The 23,085-nt window shown below is 37.6% G+C and overlaps 1 protein-coding gene across 10 annotated transcripts in view; it reads left to right on the forward strand.

Annotated features, from left to right (window-relative positions):
- Positions 1–23,085, forward strand: part of tnr (tenascin R (restrictin, janusin)) — a 152,625-nt gene that overhangs the window by 51,517 nt on the left and 78,023 nt on the right. For all 10 annotated transcript variants that reach the window (XM_046408273.1, XM_046408274.1, XM_046408271.1 and 7 more), the window contains one exon: positions 17,314–17,366. The gene's annotated coding sequence lies outside the window, so the exon portion shown is untranslated. The remainder of the gene's footprint in view (positions 1–17,313; positions 17,367–23,085) is intronic.

Raw genomic sequence — 23,085 nt, forward strand, 5'->3', positions numbered from 1 at the left:
TTTAGTTGTTATCATACCTTAGTTAAAAGACCTTTCGCGTCTGTTTGAGAACATGTACTGCATTTCATCGGCTCCAGTTTTACAGGTACTCTCAACTCTTTAATTTCTTCTTTTTAAACTACTGACAAACAGATCTTTCTCTCCGTTAAGCAGCATAATTTGAGATCTCTCTTGTCTCCCACTTTTTTCTCTGCCTGTCTTCCCTCGCTCACTCATGCCCTTTTTTTTCTTCCAAGAAGACAAAGTCGAATGGCCCAATAGCGTTTAATTGCTGTGGTTTTTATGTGGTCTGCTGAGAAGTAATAGCCACTCAGCACTTCTGTCCACAAGATAGATGCTGCCGATGCTTGTCTGGGAGTTGGTTGCAGCATGGGAGCACACCCAGTGGCTCAAGGAACTGCAGGTGAAGTAATAAAAGAAAATGGTTCGCTGAGGGGGGAAAAAAAATCCCACAATGGATTTAATTTCCTTATTGGAAACAAGTCACCCAGGGTCACGCACACATACAGATACACAAATACACGACCTCATAGACACATGGACAGCAACACACACACACGCGCGCACACTCAAAAAGAGGTCAAAGAGGAGCAGCAACTTGTTAGCAGCAACCATTCGCTCCGACCAGTCCAATAATGCAATTTGCCCTTGCTGTTGGACAGGCCACCATATGGAAGCCGTCACAAGGTGACTCAGACTGAATCAAAAATGGTAACAGCAGGAATTCAAAAGGATTTCTTCGCTTTCCTTTTATTTGATGTGACAGACTTGACACAAGCCTATTCTTTCCTAGATTTTAAACCATTCCAACCCAGATTCCAAAAAAATAAATAAATAAAAACAATGCAATGATTTAAAAATTCTCTTTGACTGATACATTCAACTAAACACAGTACAAAAACATGTAGTGTTTCATCTTGGAACTGATCAATGTTATTGCTTTTTCAAAATACACAGTCTTTCTGCATTTCATACCAGCATCTCACCTGCACCTCCATTTGAGATAGTAGTAACCAAAATGCTGCAGTCTGTCCATTGCATTTTTGGCCTGACATGGCAGGAAATTTCAACAGTTGTTAAGAAACTTACAGTATCTTCAATTACTCTGACATTGTAATTCAACAGTTGTGAAGCATCTCAACCGAAGAAGTACAAAATTTTGTAAATAATCAAGAAAGCAGGACTGAGAGAGAGAAGTGGGAGACACTGTGAAAATTCTTACAATTTGCAGTTTGCTTGTCTTTCTGTGTGGTCATACATAATGAGATTTCTTATCTGAAATAAACAACATTCAACAGAAAACTGACTTGGAGAGCAGCAGAGTGAAATCAATTTGCATCAAGTTACACAGACATATTTTCTGTTATTACTGCAAATGTCATCCTCCCGATTGTTACCTGTGATGTTCAGTTCACACAGAGATTACATAAAATTATATTTAGGTTTGAGAGATGTTGTTGTAGTCCGCTGACGTGCCCTAGTGCCCTTGAGCAAGGCACTAAACCCCCTCCAATCACTCCCCGGACACCTGGCATGGCAGCCCACTGCTCCTGTGTGTTTCACTGCATTTTGCATGTGTGTGTTCAAGAAGAATTTTGGTGTATTTAAAGAATATACTGACAAATAACGTTTGAAGTTTTGAAGTAATATGGTTCTTCTGAGATGCCCACTGAAATGAACTACAACTGAATTGTCGTAAAGTCTGATTTCTGTTCATGCCAGCAGTACATGGTTTTAACGCAACTTTAGCGACGTGACATACAGAAAACATCATCGTCATCCTGGGTGGAAATTAAGTATGGATCACAGTAAGTTGTGTGCGATTACCTTGGAAGTGAACCATGTCAGAAGTTCACTGAAGAGTTTAATTGCTATCCATGTGATTGGATTTTGTTAGTCCCACCACATGATAGAAATTCAAAATCTTGAGTCCATGAAAAAGCAATTTCTTGCTTTACTGCTTAACTGTTAAGAGGCTCTCATTATCTTGTTAAAACCCTTCACATTTTTAATTCAAAGGAGCTTTAATTTACTATTATTTACTGTCACACTGCGAGCAGTTTATTCCTCCTCTATGGATAAGAGGCATGTGCAAAGTGCAAATACAGACTGTGTAAACATTTCTGTTTCTGTTTTGTCCCACTTTCTATTTGCTTCAGCTCAGCTAATATGACGATATTTGATATTTGACTGAGACTGAATCTATTAAATGTGATAGCCCCTTACAAAGGGGAATAAAATAGTAAAATACCATCAATATGCAACATGTGAAGCAAGGATGTTATGCTGAAGACAAAATTAACTTTTAGCCTCAAACAAACATTATCTGCCTGTTGAAGTTTAAATAATTAACTTAAGCCATTTAATTATTGTTTCTAATTGGGATGCCCAGAACGTGTTAATGCATCACCGGTCGTCTGTGTCATCGTCATTTGTGAAGTACAAGAAAACTCATGACGCATAACGTCTTCCAACGTACTGCCTAATTACTGAAACCACTCTTAATGCGTCCTTACAGTTTTAAATTCCACAGAGCCTAATTATGACAAAGTGCAAAATCTAAGTGACACGATGATCAATTTTATGCAAAAATCTAAAAAGTATGGGTCTAATCTCAGGTTTGTGTAACTGTGGACTCCCACAGGTCTCCTTAGTCTTGGCTATAGATTTTATTTTATAACACTTAAATATGGAACATTCCTGCAGGTGTTGAAATAACATTAAATATGTGTATCTTGTAGTGTGTTTGCATTGCTACTAAACTGCTTACACCGGTAAGTCAGGGAATCAGAAAACGAAGTAAAACAGAACAATCACTTACTCTATTTCTCATTGAGTTATTTCTTTTTCTACTCCTGTCTGGTCCTGTTATTCACTCAGGTTATGATGTACATGACAACTTTCTTTTGTTACACATAATCCACTTAATCCAGCATTCAGCTCCCTTTTTGTCTCTGCCGTGTTGAGTCAGTCACTCATTATTCACACAGTGGCTACTATAAAAACAAGCCCACATCGGTGTTAGATTTCACTTTAACAAGAAAGCAATATTGACTGTTTACCTTGTGGCTGTCATGATAGAAGATAAAATTATTGATACCATAATAACACTGCAGAGTTGTAACATCCTCTGTCACAGTAAAATAAACCACCGGTGTTTCGGTGTCAAAGATCTGAAAATCTCTTTTTGGTCTGTATCCATGCTTACTGATCCAGCAAATGACACTGATGTGTCACTAACCACCCCCCCACCACTTTTGCCATGAATAGCAGCATCAAAATTCTGAATCTTATTTTTCTTGACAGAGGGGTTCTTCCTTTATTGGACATGATCATCGGCAAGATCTGGTGGACATTTAATCTATAAAATTTCATATTCCTAAAACTCACGAATGAAAAATACACCAAGATTCAAGCAGTAAATTGATTAAAATCAGGGCATAGTGAAACCTTATGTTCACAACTTGCTGGGTTATTCACACTGCAGGTCATTCAGACAGTACTGTTGCTATGGCCAAGGGAAACATTTAGGCATCCAAAGCCCTCAGCTGGGGCTGCTTAGCTACTTAGTCTAGGTTACTGTAATGATTTGGGCAGCCATTTGTCCTTGTTGAGCTGGCAGCGCTTTAGCTATCCTACATGGAAAAAAGCCCCTGGTGAAAATGACTTTCCATTACTTGTGACCCCCATCTGTAAATGATGTTCCCTGCTGATAGGATAATTCGCTGCCTTACATATCAACTGGACCATTTTTTGTTGCATGATAATGGAAGCATATAGCGTGACCCCACAGCGTAGAAATACCTCCCCAAAAATAGAATAATGTATTCTTGTTTTTCCTAGATGTTTGGATGATGGATGATATTCAGGGGAGCTGTGCACATCCACAGTCTCTGTCTCAAGAACCTCGCATTTACAACAGTGTCATCTCACAGCAGTATTCTTGTCATATTTGTCTTTTTTTTTTGTATTTTTGTATTCTTCTCCAGATAATGACACTGTACTTCTGTATAGTCAGCATCTTTGAAGATATATTGATCACATCATTAGAATGCAGCGAATTGGAAAGCATGTTGAAATTGATTGCTGCAGGGATGCTTCTAAAAGAGACTTGTTTCATTGCACAACTCACAAATCAATAGTCTCAAAATAACAAATTATCTTGTATCAAGTTATGTGCTCATGGCTATCTGTCATATTGTGTCAGTGTGTGTGCACTCTGAATGTATGTGTGGCTTGTTCATTTAGCAGAGAGCACTGAAGCAGAATTTAGTGTCATAACAAAGCAAAGGAATCAATGCAGGAGCACTCTTGATCCCTGTTCTCTGTATAGCAAATTTCACTGAAGCAAGATGACAGCACAGAAATAGACAACTTGGGAGAGAAATATAAAAAAACAGTCCAAGTTTTTCATCTGTTTTTAGAAGATAACATGGATATTTTTGAGTCTGAGTTCATTGCTAAAATGTTGGGGTCAATTTCATGCGCAGGGTTGTCTCTCTTACTGGGGCCAGGCTGCCTGACATCACGTCCTGACAAGAGAATCATCTCAAGATAGTTGCAAGCTTATGAGTCACACTGCATGGGTTGTGTCATAAAGTGTGCTATTCTTTGGCTAAGTGGCTCAGCTGATAATAGAGAGAGTGTTATCTTGCACATGATTTAAAACTATATTAAGATCAAAATTCACTCTTTCTGAGATGTTTATTTTTAATAATGATGGTATGGTAACCTAGGTTACTTGTGTCACTGCTTTAAACTGAAGCTAACTATAATGCTCACCTATATAATGTGATCTGCGCAACTTTGTTTGCTTTGATATTATATGTTTTTGTTGTTTAGGCCTCTGTGTTGTTTGCTTTGGCAAAGTTTTATTCTGCAGTTAAACTGGCATTTACTTAATTCCTGTAGCCTAATATTGCTTATTACATCCGCCACAGTGCCCATAACTTTTTTTAAGTGTTGTTGGTCATTTGTGCTTAATTGCCTGAGTTTTGACCTCTTTTGTAAATTGTGGTGACATTATACAGAAGGAGAGCAAAAATAATACTAACGTCTCTGACTGGTGTGGGTAAACTGACCACAGGAGAAATGAATGTTAACTGTGTGAAGCAATTTTAATGTCTAAGTCAGATGCTGACAGTTGAATTCAATTAACCGAAGTATACTTCATCAGACTTTCTCATTTATAAGCATCAGTGTAGCCGTTCTGTTAGAGTTGGATTATTCTAGAGAGTCAGCCCACCCTCCCCCACACACACACCTGCAGCCGACTAGGAACCCAAATTGTACCCAAAGGTACAATTTGTTTTTAAAAGACACAGGTGGGTCTTCCACACCATAGCGTGACTGACTGGCATGCCAATGAGCTTGTTGTGCCATCCTGAGCACATGAGTTCTGCTGAAGGTTATTGAAACTTGCATATGTGAACTTTGGTTCAACGTGGCCTTGACCCTCATGCTGTGATGGCTCAGCACGAATAAACAAAACTGTTACAGCCCTTCTTGAAAGTGTGTTGCTGCTTGCTGTATGACAGCAATGTTTGCCAAAGTAAAATATACATAAATGTGTACATATTTATTTTGATATTTTCATTTAGATCTAATTAAGATTTCTGTGAATCTGTTATTCACAACATTGTTGGTCTATAGTTCTCTAACCTGCATGTTGCTGGAGAGAGCACACACTCTTGCCTCACACCATTTCTTATGGAAACCCTTATTGGCTTAGGGCTGAAAATATTAATCTGTATTCAAACACATTACTGTTAAAGGTATGAAAAGGTTCCCGGGAATCACTGAAACATGCAACGTTGATTCTCCAGTTTTGCTTGAATAACTGAGGTAATAGAAAAACTTTTATCAAAGCGCCCTCTTACTTTCCAAAGGCAGTTTTGCTCATTGGCAGGCAGGGCCATCTCTTGAGATTACTGGAAGGTCTGTTATTCAGAAGAAAAGGATATAATTCATATGCAACGCTCACAGAGTTGAACATGCGACTGTCTTTCTGTGTTACTTTATAGTTAATTTAGGTAATGGCTTTATGGCAGTTTTAAGCTATGTTGCAGGACTAATTCCATGGTCAAAACTGCTTGAAAGTGCTCAAAATTTAAATCCCAATCCGTCAAGGTGTTTGCCACTGTAGTTATTTTTAGTATTGAGATGTTAGTTTCACTTTTCTTTTCTATATCATCACATCACGTAACAGCTCAGACTATCAAGAAGTTGAGCAAAGCAGTTGTCAAAGTAGTCACTTTAATAAGTGATTAATCATTAGACATTAGGAACCAATTTATTTAACATCTACTGACATCTACCTTCCTTTCCAAACAAGAAGCCCCCTCCTTATTATTGCCTGTTGTGTGCAGCATGTGTTGCTGGGAAGATTTAAATTACATCTTTATGTCAGTTTTTTTGCATTGATGATAAAATAGGTATGGATGAGCACTACTAACTGATCTTCTTTTCCTTTATAAAATCAAAAAAGCAGAGTGTACTCTTGTCAGTTTGTTTGTGTGTAAGATCAAGCGACATCGGCTATGGAGACAGATAATATGAATAAATTCAATGTCAGCCCCCCTGTGAATAATTTAATTTGTAATAGAGGAGTTCTGTTTTCTTTTTTCTGTAGTCCAGATTTGACCAAACCTGATTTCAAACTGGATAACCCAAAGTCAGACTCAGGTTTCTGGTATTTTACATTTCCCCAAAAGTAAGTTTATTGAACAGTCAGGCTGTAGCACTCATTATTAATTTGAGCCTTATTTTCTGTTTTTTAAATACCTTCAACAATGAATGATTACCACTTAACATTTTCAGTACTGTAATACCATGCTGCCGTTAGAGCAACCCTTACATGTTCTAATTTTGCTGCATTTGGAATAAGATTAACCTTCTTGGGACCTAATAATAATAATTTCATGGCATCATTATTGTAGTTTTTCCACCTGTTCAACATGCAAGGTGCATCCATGGTTAGCCCTGCATTTACATAAGTTTCAGCCAATTTGAACAAAAAAAAAAAAATAAAAATAAATGCCTCCCCTTCTTTTCTTGTCATCTTCTCACCCAAGGAATCTTTTCTCTATAATTTGTTGCCACAGAGCCTCTAATTCCTGATTTCATTAAGGTTTATTGTGTTTTTACTTTTTTCTCTGCCCACCCTAATACGTGTTCTGTTGTGAGGAAAATTGGCCAAAATGTTTCACTGTTTACACGATGTATGTCTAAATGTTTACTTTAATCTGTATGTCATCGAGGACATAACAAGAGTACGTGTTGGTACATTTCACTGGCTGTTCCAATGCTCCATCTCAGTTTGCATGTGGCTGACTATAATTTTAGGTTCTAAGATGAATCAAATTATTGTCATTAGCAAAGAATCTCATTTCTTCCAAAAGCCATCATTTAATGAAAGGCTCCAACTGTGAGGTAGAATACTGTGAAGCAATTTGACCGTTTAGTGTGAGCCCAGCTGGCTCTTTTTCTTCAGATATAAAGAAATGCACAGGCTTGTTATATCCCTTAGGCCTATATTGCTCATCATGTTCCCACTGGGGTGAAATTCAATGGAAATTGATTGAGTGGTGCTCTCCACCTCTCTCTCACGCTCTCTTCACAATCTCAGTCATCCTCCAGGATATCCGCGGCCAGACCTGCAGCTCTAACCTCTCTGCACAGCCCTGACCAGCACTGTGCTGTCTTTAAAGGCTGATAAGTGTGTGTGTATGTATAAAATAAGGTGTACAATATGGAGTATGTGTGGGTGTTACTGCCAAAAATGACCAAAGTGACACTCCTCAGTGAGAACTCTTGTGCAATGTTTTTTACAGTACTAACAGGGTGGGAGTAAGCAAATCATTTTCCCAGTCTAATCTGACATACATTTTAATGTGAAATCTTTTTGTCAAGAAATTCTGCAGTTTTTTCTGCGCTCTATTAATTCTGTGGTGATTGGTCAATGTTAGAAGTCCTTATCTTTGTCATGATTTATTCACTAAGCTTAAAAAACGCTATATAGATGAAAGTATTGGGACACCTGATCATTACACCAGCATGGACTTTAGTGACATTGTATTATAAATACATAGACAGCTTTGCAGCTATAACAGCTTCCACTCTTCTGGGAAGGCTTTCTACAAGATTTGTGTTTCTGTGGGAATTTTACCCATTCATGCAGTAGAGCATTTGTGAGTTCATGCACTGATGTTGGAAGAAAAGGTCTGGCTTGCGATCTCCATTCTAGTTCATCCCAAAGGTGTCTGATGGGGTTGAGGTCAGGGCTCTGTGTGTCTGCCAGTCAGGTTTTTCCACACCAAATTCATCCAACCATGTCTTTATGGACTTTGCTTTGTGCACTGGGACACAGTCATGCTGAAATAGAAAAGGGCCTTCCCCAAACTGTTGCTACAAAGCTGGAAGTGTAGCATGGGAGATTTTCCTTCATTGGAAGTAAGGTGCACTTTGGCCAAATACATTTGTGTATTTATTGTAACAAACAGTTTGTGTTTATCCATATACCAGCTTATCTGCTACAGCTAAGACTTTTCATATTTTGAGTTTTTTCTGGAATACTTTGTTTTCAGATTTCTTGTTATTTCCAATGTTCACAAAAATAGGTGGATGGAAACGCTTACTGTTTGTGTCACCACAGTGATTACTTGATACCGCGCACTTTACGTTGCTACAGTTGATTGATTGATGGAGTTGCATGTAGTGATGATCTTTCAGTATTCTCTGAAAGCAAAGTAATACATTTCGCTGACAGAAGTGATAGAGCTTTTGAAAGCATCCTGTGAAGCACAAGATTTGTCTTTTGTTTCAGGTTTGATCACCATTGTTCAGTAATAAGACGTTCTATCCAATAATAATTATGATTTTAACATTTTGTTATGTTGATGTGTTGCTGCAGATTAGTGAATGAAAAGCACATTTATGAAATGCAGAAAAGACGAAATGCTTTGAAAGCTCTACTGAAAGTCATTGTTACAGACGAACAGTATTGTTACAGTTGGCCTAAAAACATCATTTTTTGTAGAAGCTGCAATTTTTTACTATTTATAAGTTCTTATAGACTGTTACAGTGTAACAAATAGCTTAGCATTTTTACTTTCAAAAGAGAGTTAGAATATACTCATTATGGTTTTGCCTGAAGTTGTAAGTCGGTTTTGTTTCCTGTAAACTGTGTAGTAAAATAGCAACCAAAAGTGGCACAAATGAAAATATTCACGTATTCCGTTTTATATGCACTTAAGCATACAGGCTCCTTACTCTTCTCTCTTTCTTTGCTGAGGGGTGAATAATCGATACGTAGCACATTTTTTCGACTGTTGCTTCCTCTGCACACCCCTGTGGTAGCAGTTCTTCAAAAGCTGCAGGAGAAACACAACTTTCAGCTTTAAATATCGAGACGTGTTTCTAAACCTCACAGGTCTGAGAAGCCAACAACTACCAATGTCACATGTTAAGTTCTACATTTTTTACGTCATGGCTGTGACAGGTAAATGTGGCTTTTGATTTTATGTATGTAGTTGCTCAAAATGTACAGTATGTGAGTTGCTGTGACAACTTAAAAAACTGACCTCAGTCTGACTCAGTGATATAAAAGCACTTTAGAGGGTAGAGACTTGAAAGCCTGGGAATAAATGAAAAGAGAAAAAAGCAAATAGTGTTCATCCTGTGGTCTGGAGTCATTTCAGTGCTGGAAAATAGCTTAGCTCTTTGTTTCTGTACAAATGTAACAAAATGTATGTTTTTTCTTCCTTGTGAGTTTACTGGTACTGAATGGTCAACAACATTTTTCCTTCAGTGCTGAGAAGCCGCATTGTGTTCCACATAATACACCAACAAGCATGAAGGATCTCGACTTGACTATGGCTGCAGTGTCAAGTAATGATCACTTGAACACGTACTGAGGGATTTTTATAAGAAGTATATTGCCTCGTTTATTACCTTGTGAAAACATAATACAATAAATAAATTAAATCTCAGTTTTTAATTTGTTAAAATATTTCATGTAAATTATGCAGGTTTGTCCTTCAAGGATTAATAATGCTCTGCCATTACCTCTGTACCTGTGTGCCTTGTTTTATTGATCTCAAATCCAGTGCTTTCACTTTGTAACTGCAGTGCTAAAAGATAGATTTATTGGCTTTTAATTTGTTATTTGACTCACTGATTCATCAGATAGCCTATGGATCTGCACCATAAACTCCCCTATTCATTTACTTGGTCTGCATTTTCTCTTCTTGACATTTTCTCAGGCTGCCTGTCACCTTGACTGTGCTTCTCTGCCCGTCTCCTTCAGCCTGTCTCTGTGGGATCGATTACTGTCATAATTAAAAGTCTAATATGAAGGCCCAGTGATTCAGAGGGTTTGTTGTGCCTGAGTGTCATAGCCTGCTGTATGTCTGCCTGTGGTTTTATGTGCGTTTCTGTGTGTTTATTTCATCCTATGTCTGTTGGTCTACTGCAGGGGTGCAAATGTAGTATCCACATTATATGAATGCATCTACATTTCTGATTTGTGTACACTCAAGTTACCCAGAGAATTTCATGTACAGATATACACACACTTGATCAGATCACGAAAAAGTTATACACAGTTGCTCAAACCATTTTAATCTTGTTAATTTCAAAACATTTGTTTAGTATTCATTTATTTTCCTATTTTAGGCTTTAAATGTGAAGAGCACAAACCTGCACAACCCCAGTTTGTTGTTGTTATTTAACAGCTGGTTTTTATATAACATTTGTCGGAGACATACTAATGTCAATTAACAAAATGTCAGAATCTTCCCTTGTTTCAGACTCTCCTGTTGCTCTCTGTGATTGACTGAGCCAACATTTATCCTGACATTGAGGCATGCCACTCTTATTAATTAAGCACATATACAGTGTGACTGATCACTGCCTTCCCCTGAGCTGAATCGCATGGATCCTGATCAGTTTAACTATAGGATGATGGTCTCACCATCTCACTCACCTTGTTCATTAAATATTTGACCTTTGCTGTGTGATGCAGCACTGCTGCTCCAAGCGCCTGAAACTTAATGTAATTGTTTCATAAAGTTTTCATAAAGGTCGAGAGTAGAAGTGCTGTTTCTGCCTCTATAACAGGCTGCATGAAAGCCAGAACAGACTAGGAAAAAATTGAATGTGTCACACGTAGTTAAAACATTCCCGCAACTCCTTTTAGTGAACATTATAAACTTCAAATCAAATTTTTCAAAATCTTATACCCCTACAGTTTTAATTCACACAGGCATTAAGCAGCAGCAGAAGCTCTCTTGTAAGTGTAGTTAACTAAACTCAACTTAATTTCCTGCTCTGCAAAGATAACAAATGTCTCATTTTCAGTTGCCCTCAATCCCATAAATGAGCTCATATCACTAACAGTGTCACTAACAGAGTTGGCTTCATTATTTTTACTGACATGATTTTTAAATTAATTCTGACATTTGAAACACATCTATGTAAATTCAACTATTGATTGATTACCTCAGCAGAAAGAGAAAAACATCCTTCTACCCTCGTCACTGTTGCCAGGAGTTATGCTGTTTGCCCTAAACTGAAATTCTCTACATCGTGTAAACATTTATGCATGGAGCAATTTAAAGTATTCAAGCATTCTTAGTGTTGAAGTCAGTCAGTGAAGAGACATCACATTTACAAACAAGAAGTGACTTTGCTTTTTTCACATCGTGGTCAGCAATGTTTTTAAATTTGTGTAGAATAATTAAAAAAAAAAAAAAAAAAATTTAGGTAGCCTATTCGCCTTTAAATTTATTTTGGGACTTTTAATAGCAACAACCATGTTTTGGATGTTGTTTGCGTTTTCTAATGATTCTTCAAAACAAAATCAACCTTCAGTCATCATACTCATTATTTTTTATGGCAGCAATTAATGTTGCTAAATTCATATTTATGTATAGTATAACTAGTAGTCTAAATATAAGAATTATTATAGAATTTATAAGGATTTATTATAATTTTTCAATCACAGATAATCCTACTATCTTAGTAGTTTTTTTAATTTTTTTTTTCTAACTTGGATTGAAATGAATTGATCTCTCTCTATTCTTCTATGTGTTTCATCACTGTCCACTCATGATCATAGCAATTTAAAGTTTCCCCTCATTGCCTTTTGGTATCCTTTCCCTCTCACTTTGTGCTGTGAGACACAAAATAACATAAAAAACTTTTTTCTTCTCAAAAGCTCCAGTAGGACCACGTAATGAAACCTGTTTGATGACACAGTAAATGACTTTTATTTTCTTGGGGGAAAAGGTGGTCAAAACCCCATTTTTCACTGATGTGAGGAGGGCAAAGGCAGGTTTTGGTGTGGCAAGTGATGAATGGTTAGAGGGAGGGAATCCATCTGCTGCATCAACACAAAGGAAATGGGATCGTCCACTGATAAAAAGAATTGCACACTGAGAGACAAGCCTGATTCACACAGAAACACACATACACACACACACACACAAAGTCATTTTCATTGTAAAGTACAATAAAAAGTGTGTGTTTGTGTGTGTGTATGTTCATGTAAAAGAGAGGATGTCTTTCAATCTGTGTCTCTGTCTCTCAGTTGGTTTCTCCTCTCTCTCTCTCAGTCTCTCTCTCTCTCACACACACACACACACACACACACACACACACACACACTAGAATTCACGATCATCTGTGAGCCTCCTGACTAAATACCAACTATCTATCATCTGAGATATTTCATACTTTTTCAATTCAATAAGCCTCTGTGATTTATGTAGTGTCTCTAGCAGCTGTGGTGTAGAATTATGTTGAGGTTTCAGAACATAGACAGTAATATACATTAAGTAAATTGTGTTTTTAGGTTTAAATTCACAATAACGTAAGAAAATCTCCAGACTGTTTGAAACCAAATTCGGTTTTTACTGAATGTGCTTAAAGTTTTAAAAATAAAATCATAAAATAATAAATAAGGGAAGAGACATCTTATATGCAACAGATACACTTAGGAAATGAAAAACACCTCAAAGAGGGAACAAATATAGTACTCAGTTGTTTTCCTGATTATGCAGTTATGAAAAATGTAATCCAACGACAGATTATGTTAAGATACAGTGTGTTTTTTGATTGAATGAAGCACTGCATTACTACACTGCATTTATGACCTGCGCTGAAGTCACGGGGAGATGGTCAAAGGTGTACAAAGTGTAGATTACGGTCTACAGACTGGTCTTTATATCCCATCTTTCATTAGGGTTAGGTTTTAGAAGGATTGTGCATTTGATTAAATGTCCCTAAACACATTGCGTCTCTAGCGACGGCTTCCTTATCTTTCCCTTACCTTAAACACATGCTCATATACTTAAAAATAACCTTTAATAACTTAAATAATGCTGAAGATTGAGTAAAATTCTGTTGACAATTTGAGTTTGTTGATCAGGTCATCACATCAGGTGCCACATTGTTTTGTGCAACATGAAAACAACAAGACCCCTGTTGTCATCTTGGGAGGATGCTGCTGTCTTCTAGCCCACAGCCTGGGAGAAAAACAACCCAGAAGGCAAGGCTTTCCTTTTCCTGATTTGAACAAGTAACTGGTTCTGAAATAATAAAGTTAAAGTGCATTAAAAATAATCTTGCTATATTGTCGCTCTCTACTGGGTGCTTTGATAGCCAACCTTTTAAATCTTTAATTGTATTAAACCCATTGCTTACGCTCTTGCACATAAAACAACAGATGAGCACCGTGAAACAAGTCAGCAAGCAGAGGACACTTAATCCTTTAAGTCTACGCCTTCTCTCTAAACTATGAGAATTGTAAGAATACTTCACAAGAACAGCATGATGAACAATATGATTTCCATCCTCATTCTTGTTGGATAAGAAAATCAAACTCCCATCAGTAATCCATTCTCCACAACTTTGTTTGTAAAACTTACTGCAGTTGTTTGGTTATGCTCAAACCAAGATGGTGGAATCCAAATTATTTACTCTGCGCATTCATTTCTGTAGTCTTAAATGTATTTCTTATGATCAGAGTTTTTGCTATACCAGCACTTTCATTGGCTGCTGGGCTGGAGCATAAACTGCAGGGACATAATATGTTTCACATTTAAAGGCATTCCTCAATGTTGCTTTCACAACTTACAAAGCTGTCTGAAGGAGGAAACAGCACCATGTGTATCTTTCTCTTCTCTCAGTGGGATTGCATTTAGAAGTTATACAAAAAGCATGTGTATATTTGTGTGTGTAATGCAGATCATTTTGAGATGTCTGCTGTGATGTTTCTGATTGAATAAATGCAGAATATGCACTTTATGTATTTTCAGTAGTGTGACATCTAAGTATTTTTGAATACACGTACCTAAAAGGCTTGTAAAAGTCTGTGTTGGCAGAGTAAACATTACTGCAAAGGAATCACTACATGTCATTCAAAGATTTGTGTGTGTGATGGGAAGGCTGATGGCAATAATCTTGCGATAAGGCTGAAAGCAATTTTCAGTTTATCATTGAATATTCAATTTTGCAGCACATATTATGGGCAAAATTCTGCGATTTCACTGCAGCATTGTCTAACACTTTTTTATTTGTTCAAGTCATTTGTTAAACCTGTATTTATGTTTACCTTCAAGGACCTCTAGCTGCAGTGTGAATTGTGAATGTTGTCTGTCACTGACAAAGGTGGATGTTGTTAGTGCCTCAAAACCTCTTCAGATGGAGGTCGACTTGGTAGGTGGAGTCGACAAAGCTTGTGGCTTGGACTCGGAGGCTACCCTTAGTTTATCATTTGTTGTTATTTGACTTTAAAGCTGCAGTGATCTATATGTTGTTATTTACCAAAGATCAGATAACCATGTGAAATGTGTAGTGAGAATGGTGTCACCCATAGTTTAGACCTTACTGGGAGCAGTTCATCTCAGCACTATGGAACATTTTCCCATCTTTTAGCTCATTGTTTTTGTTTTAAGCTCAATGCTGTTGTCATTGTCTGCTCCAGTATCAAACAGCAAACAGACAAAGTTAGCAACAATTGTGCACAAAGTGGAACATTTAGCAGCTAAAAAGCCAGATCATTTTCATAGTTGGTGTTTTCTTTCTGTCAGGCTCTGTGCAGGCACTTCACCTCACCAACATCACAGATGCTCTCTAGCTGGGCCTTGCATGAACCGTTCCAGCTTATGATGTTTCCAGTCGGGATGCTTTCTATTGCTGTAAAAGTTAACAAAAACTTGATGAATGCATGAACGTTGCCTTCTCACCTAAAGAGGTGCAGGTTTTTTTTAGCTCTCTTTATCAGGATCGAGATGTGTGATGTCTATGATAGATTTTCAGTGATGCTGATTCACACTAATCTACAGCTGGTGTGTGTGTTTGACTCATTTTTTTCTAAAATCGACAATCAGCTCCTTGGTTTTGTTTGATGTTGAGCAGCAGGTGTTTTTTTGTGCACCAAGTTGATTTCCTCCTGAGATTAACTTTCATTATTGTTTAAAATCCGGCCGAAGACAGTGGTGTCATCCTCATACATACAGTTACTGCAGTAGAGTTACTGCTGGGCTCAGGTGTTCGAGACTAGTGTGGAGGAAGTGTGACTGCCAATCCGAAATGTCTGGGGTCTGTTTGTGAGGAAGTCCAATATCCAATTACAAATTGTGTTACTCAAGCTCAGGGTGTTAAGTTTTACAAACAGTTTCAGGGGGGATTCTGAATTAAATGCTGAGCTTTAATTAACAAACACAATTCTGATTTAGATGTTGTTATTTTCAAGATGTGTGCAGAGTGGAGGGCACTGGAGATGGCATCCTCTGTTTATCTGCTTGTTCTGAATGCAAACTGCTGAGGTTCCAGCCTAGCTGGGATGTTGGTCTTGATGTGCTGGAGAATCAGTTTTTCAAAGCACTTCATTAGAATGGGGTTTAGTGCCACAGCGTGATCGCTGTTTAATCTACACACTACAGGTTTTTGGGTATGGGAACCATAGTTGCTGTCTTAAAGCAGGTGGGGGAAATCTCCTGCGAGATTTATATATATATATGTATGTATGTGATATATAGTAGCTTTACATACGTCCAGTTTTTTTAATTTTTAGGTTGTTTGTTCTGCTTTCTTTCTGACTTTCTGAATGGGAAAATGTAACTGTTTTGGACAGAACTAATAATAAATGTTGTCTTAATTGAGTGCATCACGTCAGATAATGCTCCTGTGAGGGGAAAGAAATTAGAAACATTGTATTTATCAGTTAGTTTGGAGGACTTGTTGTCAAATGTAGTGAACTGCTGCTGCCTTATGGGTTTATATGAGAGTTGAAGACATGGTCATACTCCTTATGCAGCATATGAAGTACCAAATACATAATAAATACACTGTCATGTACATTTTCCAAAGATGATACTTAAATGTGTAAACAGTCTGAATTTGCATGTTGATTTCCCTCATAAAGAGGACAAACAGAGATGAGTATCTTTTCCTCTTTATGTTTGAAGAACTAACTGTGGAGCTGAGTTCCTTTGTTTATTTAATCAGCCTTCTTTGCTGGAGGAAACCCAAGTGAAAATGACACCATTTTCTGAGAATTTGCAATTCCTCTGAGCTGAAAACAACCCGGCCAGCAAAGCATGTCATTTTATCTCTCAGAGGGTGAGCGAGACACCCTCAAGAGCAAACAGGGCTTGGTTTTGTGTTTGTGTGTGTGTATGTGTGTAGTTGAGTAAGCGTGCCTCAGGAGGTGTGCTGCAACTAAAAAAAAAAACCCTTAGCAACACACCAGAGGAGGAAAGCAAATGAGTGCTTTTTCCTTTTACCGTGTTGGTAGAAGAGTCTCGATGTGTTCCTGTTTCCTCTCAGCAGGGAAAAGTGTATGTACTTATGCCACTGTGAGCTTTGGTCACTGTGTCCTTTTATTTGTGTGTATTTGGCAGCGTGTTTGTGTGTCAGGTTTTCCTGCAGTGCCCCATTGTTTCTCTATGATTATAAGAGAGTTTGTTTGCTCTTTGAATGTATGTTAACTTACACTGCTAATTGTTGGTACCATCTGGATGATTTGGTGTGTACACAGTGCCAAAATGTAAGAGATAGAGAAGACTTATAAAGGTTTAAGTATATTTTCCTGTCTGTGATTTGCACACATCTCAGTGTGTGTTATGTAGTGTGAGGGAGTCATGAACACTATAACATGTTATAGGTTCTACAGCATGTGTGTCTTTACCACCAAGCAATTTGCATTTCAAATTCTTGCCAGGGAAAGCTGTGTGTTATGTCAGGGAGAAGGCAGTTCAAATGTGTAATTGCTGTAATGCTAATTCACTCTCTCCTCTTCCTGGACAGGTGCAGTGTCAGAGAGAGACTGGCAACAGGAGAACAAAGTGCTCAAGGAGAAGGTACACACACAACACATAAACACAGACACACTCTTGTGTGTTGAGGTGCATTAATGAACAGCCATATTTTTCCCTCTGGCTATAGTGTAATGTTCAATTTAATGGTCTAATGTTCCTTAATGACTGCTTTATGTGCATGGGCTTATTGTGCATCTATCAACCTGGAGCACATCTAATGTGACAATTATCCCTCATCTTGGACTAATTTCCACATATGTATTCATCACCACCGCTGGCTGTCTTAATAGGAACACAAATGCATTGTCACCTCTTATCGCATGAAAGACACACACACACGCACAAAGACACACACACACACACACATCTATATCTGTCTATTTGTCTGCCTAGACAAACAGAGTAATGCTTAGTAATCTGTGGGCTTGACTCACTGTTAACATTCAGACTTGAAAAGGATTGTTTTATTACAAAAACATTACCCAGTACAAACGTGCCTCAAAGAGCGTGTAATCAGCTATTTATGTTTTTTGACTTGTACAGTCAGACTTCTGTTTCTGTTTTTTGTTTTACATACATTTTATATACATACGCATTTTATATACATGGCTGTCTTTTTTGTCAACTATGTGATTAATGCAGTTTTCATTTTGTCAATGAAAACTATAACAAGAACATTGATGGAAAATGAAAAATGTTAATGATAACATAAGATGAGACGTTGACTAAAATAGATCTTTAATTAGTAAAAGTCTGTCAAAATGTAAGTTTTGTTCTCTTTGATGATGAGAGGGGAACAAAATGTTGGTAGTCAACTATCGTACATTCAAAAAATAAATGATATTTTTCATGGTACCTTAATTAAAAAATACCACAGTCTTTGTCTTTTAAGTTTATGCCTAGGATATTTTCCACCACGGCGGTTGATTTGGCCGTTAACGTCTCTTTAAACTCCTCATATCCTGACACTGTCATTGTGTGTTTATCTGGAGAAAAATAGAGACCTCAAGCCATTATGAAATACTATGCAAATGTGCACAAACTCAGTATCCTGCTTGGAGACCTGCAGAGCCTTTCCACAACTGGCTGCACTCCAGCCTGGTTACTGTAGGTATTGGCAACCACTACTTGTCTTAACCTGATTGAATTAGTTTAAAGAAAGAGGGAGCATTTACCAAAAGTTGACTGAAATGTAATGACTTTTCATCGACTAAAACTGGACCAAAACATTTGGAGTTGTGGTGGGCTAAAACTAGATTAGAACTATAAAGGATAAAAATAACTAAAATGTGAATAAAACTAAAAAGCATTTTCATCTAAAGACCAAATCTAAAATAGCTGCCAAAATTAACACAAGATTAATTATTATTACTCACAGCTGCCATTTTTTGTGGTCCAATGCCATAACACTTCAAAATCAAAAGGACAGCAACCCAGCTGTAACAAATAACAAATGTACTCAAGCGATCAAGCCAGACCAGTGGGATCAAAGTTTGTTCTGGATATCAGTGACACATTGTTTGAAAATTATTTCATTTGTTGCCATTTTGTGCCTCAAAAGAAACCCTCTTAAACTCAGATGGTTGGCACCAAATTAAGATCCGACTCTGATTAAGCAGCTCAGACCAAGTTTTAAGAGCAGTTCTCGTGGTTTGAGTTAACAGAGGTGCACAAAGAGCTATAAAAAGTTACTTAAACCATAGACCTCTTTCCCCTTTATTTACATTTGATTTATTTTTATGTCATACATATATGTATTGCAATGCAAGCAAAATAGACCTTCAGCTGCACTGAAGACAGTGTCTGTACTCTCGTTAGATTAATGGGTGATACAGACTTGGCAACTGTGCATTTCATCTCCATTCTTTGATTTGGGAAAACGCAACGCTCCTCTGCCTAATTACGCATGGGTTAAACAGCAAGGGTATGTTCTTCACTTAATTAAACTTTCAACCTTAGGATCTAACAGAATAGGTACACGACCTGCTGTTCTTCTTTTCACACAGGGCTGGTAAGATATTCCCCACAGACTTCCGGTTTGAACAAAGATTACCAGGAGTATTGCAGGTGTCCTCAGGATACGTCACAAGCTCCAAAGCTTCTAATATTATTTTCTCTGGATGCTGAAAGTGCAGCTTTTAGTTTTATTAACAGGATTATGATGAGGAACGCTCAGTTTTGTGCTCCATGGCCATTACTTCTCACACAGCTTTTGCCAGTAGTCATATTTCTGTGTGCATAATAATTACCTGAGAACAGTTAAATTCTACCTTTCACTTACCGTGTAAGAAAAAAAAAAGTTGCCAGACAATAATAAAAAATACATTTAATCATATGCAAGTTGCAGTAGAATAGTGTTTACAGTCTCACAGTGGTTTGTTTTTTAAGTTTGTGGAACTTTTTTTATTTTTGTATAGTAATGACATGATTGTAGTTCTTTATTAACTTTTATATGAACATTTCTATTGAAGCCAACACAGCAACTACTGTACATGTTAAATCATCAGAGCTGTGAGCAATACCTGCTGGTGTTTTGAACATTGTTATGCTGTGTGTGTGTTTAGCTGGAGGCTCAGAGATTTATTATGTCAGTGGTTTGATCTTAAATGTATGAGGTTAACACTATGGAACACATCGTGCAGGGGTGTGCCTACAAATGTATTCATTCATTTGTTTTACACTGAAGAGAATTTAGAATTTGAATGAACAAGAGAAGTTGTGTGGAGGGTGAACATCTTCATCATTTTAATGGAATACTTGGAAACGATCGAGTGCAGAAGTAAAGAGAGAAAAGAGAGTCAAATGGAGAAGGATGGGAAGCAAGGAGAGAGAGAAGGTGAGATTGTGACACTTTTGTTGCCAGTGTTTGTTGTTTTAATGCTAAGGTTTTCAGTGACTAAACAGTTTTATTACTCCTGCAGTCATTAAACGTGAGAAGCAAGCTACCGACAGCAACAGCTATATTTTGGAATCTACTAAAACTACTTAAAATCATGTAGTCACACATGCAGAGGAAAATTCACCTCATAATGAACCAGTTTGATCAAGCTTAGCTTCTGGATATTAGCAGAATGAAAACCACTATGTCAACAACTGCTGTTTAAACAGGTGCAGGGGAGGGGATGAGAAGACAAGTGGTGAGTTTTTTTGACAACAAATGTTGGGAATATGAGAATAAGAGGACGAACCTCAAACACAAGATAAACATGCAAACATGTTCATAATGTTAGACATTCAGAAGTGAAGAAAGATGAATAAGTGCATGGCAAAGAAAGAAGCAGCGGGAGCAGAGTGGAGACAGGAGGTGAGAGTGACAGCAGTGGAAGCCTTTGATCTCAGGTTTCTAATCAATGGGGATTATGGTCTGTGTGCCTGTGTCAGTCCTGATTATGGCAGCAGCACCAGGAGACACCGGTGCATCCAAAGGAGTAGCAGCTCCTTATTCTAAGGAGAGGTGCATCAGATGCAGCTGATCAGAAGTCTGAACTGTTTGACAGGACTCAGAAATTGACGTGCAAGTGGATTTAGCATTTAGATAACAGAAAAAACGACCCCATTTTGCTAGTAGTTTGGGAGTGTGTCTCCGCTGTTGGGAGTAAACATCGTGAGTACATGACGCAAGAAAATCATATGAAATATAACGTTACAGAAGACTACAAACTGCAACACAAGGACAGACATACCCTGGAGAACTACTTGAAGATCACTGAATGTGAATTCTTTCAACTTCCACTGACAGCAGATGGATTTCAGTGTGTTTATCTGGGGAGTTAAGATGTCAGGATTTTCACTGACGTTTGCCTGAGACAGCTTTTGGAATAAGATGGATTATGCATCTTGTCGTCATTGTTTTGTCATTACACACACCACTGAAACACACTTTTCAGTCTCTGATAGATATAGCCCAATAATATTAAACTTAGAAAAAGACTAGAAAAAGATTTATTACAAGTATTTAAATGACTATGTTATACACACTGCGTGAAGATAATATGTTAAATAAGCTTAACTTGAAAACATGTTGTATATTGCTTTGAATCAAGAGAAGAATATTTCTCTCTTATTTTTTCTTTTGTTAACCCCACACAAGAAAAGCAGACACAAATAAGGAGCAAAATGGTATGCAGAATGAAGTATGTGTCTGGATTGAGACTTGGTAGGCTTCAGGGGATGCTGTCAAATGTTCCTTGGTGAGTGATTCGGGTTTAGCTTGGACAGTGATCCCTCATATTGGTATCTGCACATTTTTAGCTGTGGATGATACATAAGATGTCAAAATCTGAAAAATCTTTTGACAGTGTACAGTTTCTTTTGTGACTTCCACCTGGAGAAAGAATTTATTACCACGCAGGCAAACCATGCCATCCACTTTTCCCTTGAACCAGTTTCAGTGCCAAAGAAATAGCTAATTAACACTTGAATCAAGTCCTGTCTTTTAAATTATGCTGCATTTTATTATAGCTTTTACCATACTGGTGAGATTTTGTTCTATTTCTGCTTTTGGTCGGTTAAGACCTTGCTGCTGAAAACAATCAGAGCAGTCTGTCACTGCGACAGGCTCTCTGCTAATGAACTGGACCTTTGTATCTCTGCTGCACCAGGCTATTCCTGGAACTGATACCATCACAATCTGATGTCCTGGTACAGAGATGTAGCCGAGATAACCCACTTAGACTTACCTCCCTCTGTACTAGAAGCTTTGCCATTTTGACCCCGTGTTAGTGCAATCAATACTGGATGTATTAACTGTCTGACCTCACTTCTTAAAATCCTGAACTCTCCTTTAAAATATGATAAGGATTCCTAAGTGTTTTTCTTGCCACGGAGACATCACCCAAAGTTTTCTGAAGAGCCGTGTGTGAATCTCAAAGAGGGTGGCTGCAGCTGTTGCCATCTTGGCAGTGACTGCCTCCTCCTAATTCCTGGCTACTCCAAGAAATGTCAAAGACTACTAAAATTTGCCCACGTAGCTTGAAGCTACCAAGCTAGCTAAGGTTAATAAGCCATGATATATCTTTGTCCACATCATAGACTGCATAATAAGTAGGTGTTACACAGAAAGCACAGGATTCACCTGAGTTTGATTTTGATTTTGTTTACTTATGCTACTTGCATGAGATTATTCCCCACTAACAGCCAGAATACCTGTTATCCTCCAATGTCTTTTCCTTTTCCCCATCTTTCTCTGCAGGTTGATGAAGTAAAATACATTTTCCTTTCGTTTAGCAGTCGTTCAGAGAATGAGAGGTCAAGTTTAGTGACTTGAAGCTGAGTTGAAGCTGAGATGAGCTGAGTAACAGTACCTCAATGATTCAGACTCTTGAGTTTTATCATGAGGAGAATCTATTTCTATTACAGGTTTTAAACATGTTTATTTCTGCTGTAAATTTGGGCATTAATTTTAGCATTTTAATATGGTGTCTTATGGAAACTGACTTGCTTTCTCAAATGGCCATTCAAGGCTTCACTTTTCAGCCCCAGAGGATGCTGTATGGTCTGTAAATATGCATAATACATCTTTCCTGAGCAGTATTCTTAAATAAAAATGCCAAATAGCTTCCTCGATACTAGAGGAGGCAGCTTTTCAATCTCTTGTTTTATTTCTTTCTTTCTTTATATCTTTGTACAGATTTTCTTTTGAGTCTTGTATTGGAAACCATAATGTAGACTATTGATAGTATATTGTTATAGCTAAAATCCAGATAAACTGAAAGCAATGCAGTTGTATGTTTTAAGCAAAACCAAAATATTAAGGCAAGAA

Source organism: Scatophagus argus, chromosome 13 (genome assembly GCF_020382885.2).
Source record: "Scatophagus argus isolate fScaArg1 chromosome 13, fScaArg1.pri, whole genome shotgun sequence".
NCBI classification, from domain to species: domain Eukaryota; kingdom Metazoa; phylum Chordata; class Actinopteri; family Scatophagidae; genus Scatophagus; species Scatophagus argus.